The following is a 10,743-nucleotide window of genomic DNA, read 5'->3' as shown; positions in this document are numbered from 1 at the left end:
GAAAACAGTAAATCCCTCAAGAAAATATTGGAGTTCAAGGCTTGACGATGCCTTGTGGGCCTATCGGACCACGTACAAAACTCCGATAGGAATGTCTTCGTTTAGGTTAGTCTTTGGAAAACCTTGTCATCTTCCCATGGAATTGGAACACCATGCATTCTGGGCAGTCAAGCGATGCAATTTAAATATCGATGATGCGGGAATAAATAGGAAGCTTCAACTTCAGGAGTTGGAGGAGTTGAGAAATGACTCCTATGAAAACTCAAGAATTTACAAGGAAAAGACAAAGCTTTTCCATGACAAGTCCATTACCCGCAAGCATTTCGAACCGAGAAATAGGGTTTTGCTTTACCATCCGCGAATGAAATTATTTCCTGGGAAGTTGAGATCAAGATGGATAGGTCCATTTATCGTGCTAAAAGTCTTTGAGCACGGAGCAGTCGAGATCCAAAGTGAAGAAACGGGGCAAGTCTTTAAAGTCAATAGGCATCGTTTGAAACATTTCTATGAAGGTTTTAACGCGAATGTCCTAGATATCATCCAATTGGATGCCCCGGTTTATTGAAGTCAAAAGGGAAGCACGTCTAGCCAAAGACGTTAAAGAAGGTCATTTTTGGAAAGCAATGTGCTTTCTATAATATATATATATATATATATATATATATATATATATATATATATATATATATATATATATATATATATATATATATATATATATATATAATTTCAAGATGAAGGCCCGCGGCCCGCATAAACAATGTGAAGAAAGTGCATGCGGCCCGCGTAGCAGAAAAACACCCGAACCTGTTCAGCATCCGCGGCCAACCCGCGACCCGAGTACCACCCGCGTGAAGAGTCATAAGAAAAAGTTCGATTTTGAGCAGTTAGACGCGGCCTGCACGCGGCTCGCGCCTAACCCGCGTGTAGGCCGTTTGACTGATTTCTTGAGCTGTTGACTTTGGTTGACCATGGGGTTAAATTGTTTGACCAACTAAAAACCGGGTTTGACCTCCATTGACCAAAGATTAAAACACCCTCAACACCCTTCTTCTTCATTCTAAACCCCAAGAACTTCACCATTTTCTCTCTAGAAACTCAAGAACACCATAACCCACTCCTCACACAAAAATCAATTTTCTCGGAGTTCTACCGGTCGGAATCTCGTGAAACCACCGCCATTCTTCACCATTTTTCATCCTCTACAAACCCCACCCAAAATCCGGTCCGATCCGTGGCCGGAATTCCGGGCGACACCACCACCCACCACCACCTTCTTTCGCGTTTTCCGACCAACTCCGGCCACCATTGAAGAATCTGAGCACGGGGTTTTGTTTCTCTCCTCAAGGGCTTTCTAATCATAATAATTTTTAAGGAAAAGCTCACGAAAAATATTTCCGTCGAATTCCGGGTACCGCCATTCGAATCGACGGAAATTCATTTTCAAGCTCGTTTGAGGGGTTGTTTTAGCGTTTAAAACATCAAATACGGAGAAAATTGTAAGCTTGGGGTGCGTCTAGACGAAATCCTTTGGGTGGCACTAATGGTCTAAGCAAATTGGTACTTTCACTCCTTAATCTTGATTATTTGCATTAGTGTTGGAATTGTGTGGTCTTGTTGATAAAAATTTGTCCCAAGAAAATGTCAAAACGTACAAAAACAGGGACAGGAGCTACTTCCTCCAAAGGAGGATCAAAAGGAAAATCAAATAATCCTCCGTTTCGTTTGACAAATCGTGAGGATCGAAAGACATATGACTTTCTCGTTTCCAATAAACGACAAGTCAAGTCAACAAAATTCCTCCATAGGGAAACCTTTGACAGTCTTGGAGTACTAGAGGGAGTCCAAGCTTTGTTTAACAACATCGGATGGGGACAATTCCTCTATAACTGAGCAGCAACTTATGTTGAACCTACCTTGGAATTTCTCGCCACATTCAACCCCGGTGACGATACTGAAACCGTCACTTTCCAAATGCTCCGCGAGAGACGATCACTACCACATCGGGTCGTGAACGCCTTGATGGGCACTCCCGTGGACAACCTTTATTACATGTGTTGATCGTAATCATAAACATTAATGTACATGAACTACAATTATACAAAAGATGTTTCGAAAAATAAATTTATTAGGTTTAGATGAAATATTTTCTTCTCAAATTTGTATTTTTTGCGATGGTTATTTTGATGGATTTGATTTTGTTATAATGAAAATGACTTAAAGAGGGAGTGGATGAGAAATTTGTGATGGTTGCAGAATGCTTTACATAGTCATTACATTCTTAGTCCCAAATTGTCATATCCGTATTTCATGGATGGTTACTCTATTTGATTCCATCATTTTGCTTTTTTAGAATTATATCACATAATTTGATGACCAAAAAACATCACAATATTGGAAAAGATATTAATATTAAATACAAATTTTCAAGACTTGCAAGTCTTTGAAGGTCTACTTTGGGCCAATTTAAATTTCATGGAAAGTAAGTGTTGTATGCCCCATGCAAATTGGCCAAGAATTTGAGTCCATCCACTTTAATAATTCATTCTCGCAGTTATCACTATATAAACCTTAGTTTTCATAGGGACATCTTGGTACATACATCAACACAAACAAAAATCTGTATTACCATGATGCATCCTTGTGTTTTTATAATTTTCTCACTTGTCTTGCTACCCCTTCAAAATACAACTGCCAACCAATTGGTAGCAGTGGAAGGAGGAGGAGGAGATGATAATGATGTTATCACGAACAAGTGTTTGGATAAGGAGAGAGATGCTCTCCTTAAATTCAAAGCAAACCTTCAAGACCCTGATGGTTGGGTCTCTACGTGGAGACCTGAAGATGATGACTGTTGTACATGGATTGGAGTCAGGTGCAACAGCCCAACAGGTCATCATGTCACAGTTCTTTATTTGTACCACAATGGTCTTTTAGGTGAGATTAGCAATTCATTGGCTGACTTAACCTACTTGAATCATCTTGATCTTTCCTCCAATTCTTTTCATGGAACCATTCCCAGGTTCATTGGTTCCTTGACAGAGTTAACGTTCCTTGACCTTTCAAATAACTCTCTTTATGGAACCATTCCTCCAGAGTTTGGAAACCTCACCAACTTGCAACACCTTTACCTTGGTTCTGTTGGAAGATGTAGAGTTGAGAACCTCGACTGGTTGTCTCATCTCTCTCATTTGAAGGAACTTGATATGAATGGGATTTCCCTAGCCAAAGCAAACCAGTGGCTAAATGTGATTTCAAGTCTCCGTAACCTATCAGATTTAAGTTTAGATGGATGTGAGCTGTCACAGGTCATGTATCCATATGCTTCTTCATTTCTCAACTCTTCTTCTTCTTCATCTATTGAAACCCTTATTCTCAGCAACAACAATCTGACCTCATCCATGTATCGTTGGTTGTTCCCATTGACCGGCAATATGCTTTGGGATCTTGATCTCTCTGGCAACATGTTAGATAGGATACCCAAATATCTTGGTAACCTCTAGTTTATATGGTTTGAACTTCAATAACAACTCTGTTGTTGTCAACTTTCCTTCCTTTCTGTACAACTTGTCTGGATGCACATCACTTACATTACGATACTTGTATGCTGAAAGAAGCCAATTTACAGGGTCTTTATCTGATGACATCCAAAAGTTTAGTTCCCTAGTAGGATTGAACCTATCGGATAATCACATAAATGGAACCATAAGCGAGAAATTGTGGGAACTATCCTGCCTTGAAGAGATTGACCTTTCTCAAAATCATCTTAGTGGTGCCATCTCTAAAAACATTGGAAATTCGATGGCTTCTATTATAAATCTTTCAAAAAACCCACTACAAGGAGTATCTTCCACTGATCATATTTCAAACCTTTCTTATGTAGAGCACCTTTATCTGAGCTCTTGCAACCTAGGGCCTCACTTCCCCAGATGGATTCAAAAACTGGAAAAACTTACCCATCTTGATATTTCTAATACTAGAATTTCAGACGCAGTTCCTCTAGAATTTTGGAACATGCAATTAAGATATTTGAATATCTCTTCCAACAACATCAGTGGGGAAGTACCAGATTTATCATCAAGAGATTTTGCCAAAACGATAGATTTGAGTTCCAACAGCTTTAACGGTCCAATACCGCATCTTCCTCCCCGTTTGGCATCATTAAATCTTTCAAGAAACAAATTCTCTGGAGGAATCTCCTTCATATGCCAATTTGTCGATGGGTTTTTACAATTTCTTGACCTCTCCCATAACTTTCTAAATGGGCAGCTTCCTGACTGTTTGTGGCATTTCAATCATCTGAAAGTTCTTAATCTAGGACACAACAGTCTATCTGGAAGACTTCCTCCCTCTATTGGATCTTTGATCAATCTTGAGGTGTTGTATTTATACAAGAACGACTTATCTGGACAACTGCCTTTGTCTCTAAAGAATTGCACCAAGTTAAACTTGTTGGATTTGGGGGCCAACAGATTCTCCGGTAACGTGCCTGCTTGGATTGGGGAAAACTTATCGGGGTTGTATGCTCTTATCCTAAGATCAAACAACTTCTTTGGAACCATCCCTTTACAAGTATGTCAATTACCAAATCTTCAAATTTTAGACTTTTCAAGGAACAATCTTCATGGAAGCATCCCCTCATGTTTGAGTAATCTTACAAGAATGGCTCAAGAAGGATTCTTACCGCCACCAAACGTGCATCCCTATACAGCTTCATCATATTCACGTCAATATATTTCATATTATTCACAAAAGTACAATGGCACTAAAGAGGAGTATGATGATGAGGAGTATGTTGACCATGCGATGATTGAGTGGCAAGGAGACGAGCGTGAATTCACCCGTAATCTGGGATTGTTGAAGAGCATTGACATGTTCTAACAGGACATATTCCATATGAACTCACCAATCTTCATCAACTGCTTGCCCTCAACTTGTCAAAGAACGCTCTACTTGGAGAGATTCCACAGCAAGTTGGTGAGATGAAAAATCTTTTAGCTTTGGATTTATCTAGAAATAGTTTATCAGGAGGGATACCATCAAGCATGTCTCAAATGGCTTTGTTGTGTTACCTAGATGTTTCCTCTAACAACTTGTCAGGGAGAATCCCATTGAGCACTCAACTCCAATCCTTTCAACCTTCAAGATACGATGGAAATGCAGGACTGTGTGGACCTCCACTTTCCAGAAAATGTCCAGGAGATGAAGAATCACAAGTTGGTAAAAGTGAGGGTGATGGCGAAGACAGGGATGAAGATTGGGGATGGTTTTGTATTGGTGGGGGCACTGGTTTTGTGACAGGATTTTGGGTAGCATGTGGCGCTCTACTTATCAACCGTCGTGGGAGGCATGTATTTTTTCACCTTTATGATAGCTTCAGAGATTGGGTTTATGTGAAGTTAGTGGTGTTCATTGCAAAATTGCGGAGGATTGCACATATGTAGTTGTCTGTAGTTGTCTCTAAATTCTTCTTTCCTGTTATGTATGTTGCTTCATAAACCTATTATTGTTCTTATTATAGGACTAGAGGTATAGTAATGTTAGACCACGTTTCACTTATATTTGGCAGGGTTTTTTAAGTCCCGTTTATTAATAAAATCACCACCAACACCATGGGTGGCAATTTCCGGTTGTGTGGAATGAGACATATTGAAAAGTTCATTATTTACTTATTGTTTTATTTATGTATTTTATCTTTTAACCAATTCTCAATGTAAGTTATATGCCAAATTAGCACTTGAAAGATGATCAGTCCTTATATACTTGTTACTACCAGGCTTCTTTTTGTAGGTTATTTACAACAAAATTGGAGAAGTTCCTTTGACACATTATGTAGTCTAAGGATAAGATGCAATCTATGAGCTCTAAATTTGGGGGTTTCAAATGAGATTTCTTTTTGACGCAAACTGCAATCTACAATAGCCCGACTCTAAATTAGATTTATATAAGCACAGTTCAAAAATTGAGTTATAACATGTTCGTAGTGCCCTCTGTTTGTACTTTTTGGGGATAAAGATAAGGGTTTGAAATGGAAGATAAGATACACTAAATTTAAATCTTTTATTTATATATGATAATAAGTTAACAAACTTCCTAAACAATACATTGACTTATATATACAAGACCAGAAACAGTTGAGTATATCCCAACCATAACAACGTTTCATGAACTAATACAGTGGTTCATACGTAACTGCCATTTTTAACAGAACTAACATAAAATACTAACAGTAACTAACATATTTAACAGACATTAACATACCAACTAACAATCTAGGTTACTTTTGAACAGTACTATCTTACAAAAACACTTTTATAATCATAGTAGGCTGTCTTAGTCCTATTTATCGATTTGGATCAACTGCAATAATCATTAGCATAGATATTTCATATTGTTTGTGACTTGTATTTTCTGATCATGAATAAATCAGAAAATCACCTCCTATTTTCTTTTTTCTGTTTTGCAGATTTTTAAATATATTGAGCTTGTGGCCTTGGCTGCAACTTTCAGTTTCAAAGGTAATAAATCAAGTTGTGCGTGCAATCTTATTTCTTTGAGTACAACAGATTGGTTGACAAATCATGCTTTGTAATATATCAGTTTGTTTGATACTATGCAATTCATAGACTAATGGAATTATGTTATTATTTCGTTGAAGCCTTTCTTTATTGAAAATGATGTTATCTGCTGTCTTTTAATTTTAATCTCAGTTGATGATGTTGAGTGTGAATCCACGTCAAAGTGGTCCACAGAAAAGTTAGTCAAAAAAGGTTGATTAAAAAGGAATAGTGATCGGGTTCTTACGGACCATGTTTTATGGTTTTCCTTTTTCTCCATTAAATCCTATATAAGATTGTATTGTATCTGTAGTTTGATAACACACAAAAGAAGAAGAAATAAAAACTCCTAGTTACCCTCGTGTGGACGTAGGTCAGAAATGGATCGAACCACCTTAAATCATTGTGTTCTTGGTTAATTATAATTCGTGAGCTGAGAGAGAGAGTTTCGTGTTCGTGTCTCGATCCTAACAAGTGGTATCAGAGCTTTGGTTTTAGCTCCAGAGGGTGATTTTCAGTTTTTGGTCGAAATTTTTTTTTCGTCAAAAACGATTTTGGTGTATACCGTTGGAAAGGTCTTGTTCCGAAGATTCCGAAAATATATTTTTCTAAATTTTTTGACCACCGAAAGACGTCCAAATCGTCGGTCAAAGGTTTGCCGGAATAGTGACCGGAAACCAGTTGCCGGAGAATACGACACTGTAGCGCCTGAACCCGTCGGAGAAGACGACACTGTAGCACCGAAGTTCTGCCGGAGAAGACGACACTGTAGCGGTACTGTAGCTGCACTGTAGCAATTTTGAAAAACTCAGATTTGGCCCCTGAAGTTCCAGAAAATTGCAAGACATGTCTCTGTTCTTTCAGAAAATTGAAAAAAAAATTGCAGAAGATGGTAAAATCAAGATTGACAAGTTTGATGGAACCGATTATGGATTTTGGAAGATGCAAATTGAAGATTTGTTGTATCAGAAAAGTTTGCATTTGCCTATGTTGGGCGAACAACCGGATGTCATGTATGATGAAGAATGGAAGTTGCTGGATCGACAAGCCTTGGGTGTAGTTAGGCTTTCATTGGCAAAAAGTGTTGCGTATAACATTGTAAATGAAACAACTACTTATGGAGTATTTAAGGTTTTGTCCAACATGTACGAGAAGCCGTCCGCTTCCAACAAAGTGTTCCTCATCAAACAATTGGTTAACACCAAAATAAAGGAAGGCATGTCAGTTACCGCTCACATAAACGAGTTTAACTCGATTATCTCTCGTTTAGCCTCAGTTGCAATAAAGTTTGAAGATGAAGTACAAGCGCTCCTCCTTTTATCATCTTTACCCGATAGTTGGTCAGGCACAGTCACAGCTGTTAGTAGTGCATCCGGCACTATCAAACTCACTTTCGAGAGTATTTGTGACTTGATTGTAAATGAAGATATCAGACAGAGAAGTAATGGTGAGACTTCTAATTCTAGTTCTCTATTGCATATAGAAAGTAGAGGAAGAAGAAACGAAAGAGGACGTAGTCGAGGCAGGTCAAAGTCCAGAAAAAGGGGGAAGTCCAAGAACCAAAAAGATATTGAATGTTTGAATTGCAAAGAAAAAGGTCACTTTACAAACCAATGTCCAAAACCACAAGCTGCAAAGAAAGAAGTACACAATGTATCCTCTGAAGAATCGGGAGATTTTCTCATATGTTGTGTTGAGAATTCAATGGAATCCTGGATTATGGATTCGGGTGCTTCTTTCCATGCTGTCTCATGCCCAGATATGGTCAAGAACCTACAAACAGGTGACTTTGGCAAAGTTCGTTTAGCCGATGATCAAGTGCTTGATATTACGGGTATAGGGGACGTAGATTTGAAGACCTCCATGGGAACCACCTGGACATTGAAAGATGTCAGGGTTATCCCAAACTTAAGGAGAAAGTTGATTTCAGTTGGTAAGTTGGATGATGAAGGACTTGATGTTCACTTTGGGGGTGGACAATGGAAAGTGATCAAAGGCAACTTGGTGATTGCCAAAGGAAAGAAGAAAGGCACTCTATACATGGTAGATATACCTGGTGATGGTGTTCATGCCGTAACCACCAATCCGAGTCCATCTAATTTATGGCACCAACGACTCGGACACATGAGCGATAAGGGATTGAAGATGTTGGCACAAAAAGGAAAGTTTCCAAACTTGAAGAAAGTTGAAACTGAATTTTGTGAATCTTGTGTTCTCGGGAAACAAAAGCGGGTTACTTTTGTAAAAACGGGGAAGACACCGAAAGCTCAGAAGTTGGAGCTTATTCACTCGGATGTATTTGGACCAACACCAGTTTCATCTCTAGGAGGAAAAACTACTATGTAACCTTTATCGATGATTCAACACGCAAGGTATGGGTCTATTTTCTTAAAAATAAATATGATGTATTTGATACTTTTAAGATATGGAAATCTGCTGTTGAAAATGAAACTGATTTGAAGGTAAAATGCCTGAAGTCGGATAATGGTGGTGAGTACATAAGCAAGGAGTTTGTTGACTATTGTTCCAAACAAGGGATAAAGATGATCAAGACGGTCCCAGGAACCCCTCAGCAGAATGGTGTAGCTGAAAGAATGAATAGAACTCTGAATGAAAGGGCTAGAAGCATGAGGTTGAATTCTGGTTTACCTAAGACATTTTGGGCTGATGCAGTTAACACTGCAGCCTACTTGATCAACCGTTCACCGTGTGTTCCCTTGGATTTTAAATTACCAGGAGAAATGTGGCAAGGGAAGGAAGTAAGTCTCAAACACCTGAAAGTTTTTGGTTGTACTGCTTACAGTTTGTTAAAAGATGGTGACAGGGATAAACTTGATTCAAAGACCAAGAAGTGTACATTCATTGGTTATGGGTCAGACGAAATGGGTTACAGGCTTTGGGATAGTGAAAACAGAAAGTTAATCCGAAGCAAGAACGTCACCTTTAACGAAACTGAGTTATACAAAGACAGAAACAACAAAAGTCCAGAAATTCAGAAGGAGTATGTTGAGTTTGAAGATGATGAAAAGAAGAAAGAAGCTTCAGTCGAAATCCCTAAATCTGGGGATGACTCAACTGACAGTGAGAGCTCAGGGGATAATTCCAGTAATGATTATGAAGATGAAGAAACCAGTCCTCCAACTCCAGAGTCCCCAGTCACACCTCAAGTTCAACTAAGAAGATCTTCCAGAGTCACCAGACCACCAAAAAGATACTCACCATCTGTTAACTACATTCTCCTGACAGAAAATGGTGAACCCCAGTGTTACTCTGAAGCTATGGGGTTGAAAGATTCATTGCAGTGGGAGCTAGCAATGAAAGATGAAATGAAGTCGCTTGAGAAGAACAACACATGGCACTTAACAAAGCTTCCAGTTGGGGAGAAGGCTCTTCAGAATAAATGGGTTTTCAGGGTCAAAGATGAACATGGATGGTACCAAATGGTACAAAGCAAGATTAGTAGTCAAGGGCTTTCAACAGAAAGAGGGAATCGATTTCAATGAAATATTCTCTCCAATAGTGAAGATGACCACTATCAGACTTGTTCTCAGTATTGTAGCAGCAGAAGGTTTGCATCTAGAGCAGCTAGATGTCAAGACAGCTTTTCTACACGGTGAACTAGATGAAGACATTTACATGACACAACCAGAGGGTTTTCAGGTTAAAGGAAAAGAAAACTTGATGTGTAAATTGAAGAAGAGTTTGTATGGTCTGAAACAAGCGCCCAGACAATGGTATTTGAAGTTTGATAACTTCATGAGAAGAGTTGGTTACAAGAGATGTGACAATAATCATTGTTGTTACATCAAGAAGTTTAAGGGTTCTTATATCATTCTACTACTCTATGTAGATGATATGTTGATTGCCGGTTCAGACATGTCAGAGATCAAGAAGTTAAAGAAACAAATGTCTGAAGAATTTGAGATGAAAGATTTGGGAGCTGCAAAACCAAATACTCGGGATGAGTATTTCCAGAAACAAAGAAGATGGCTCTTTGACACTCTCTCAAGAGAAGTACATTGAGAAAGTGTTAGAGAAATTCAGCCTTAAAGAAGCCAAGATCAGAAGCACACCCTTGGGAAGTCACTTTAAGCTTTCTAAAGATCAATCACCCAAATCAGATGAAGACAAAGCAGAAATGGCTAAAGTTCCATATGCATCTGCAGTTGGTAGCCTCATGTATGCA

General features: G+C 38.7%; 1 pseudogene; it reads left to right on the top strand.

Annotated features, from left to right (window-relative positions):
• The first annotated feature begins 2,608 nt into the window (after positions 1-2,608).
• LOC145122802 (receptor-like protein EIX2) lies at positions 2,609-5,640 on the top strand (annotated as a pseudogene).
• The last annotated feature ends 5,103 nt before the right edge of the window (positions 5,641-10,743 follow it).

This window comes from Lactuca virosa, chromosome 6, assembly GCF_052849685.1.
Source record: "Lactuca virosa cultivar CGN04683 chromosome 6, Lactuca_virosa_CGN04683_v6, whole genome shotgun sequence".
Classification (NCBI taxonomy): Eukaryota; Viridiplantae; Streptophyta; class Magnoliopsida; order Asterales; family Asteraceae; genus Lactuca; species Lactuca virosa.
The sequence above is the reverse complement of the archived record's forward strand: the minus strand, read 5'-3'. Positions and strand labels throughout refer to the sequence as shown.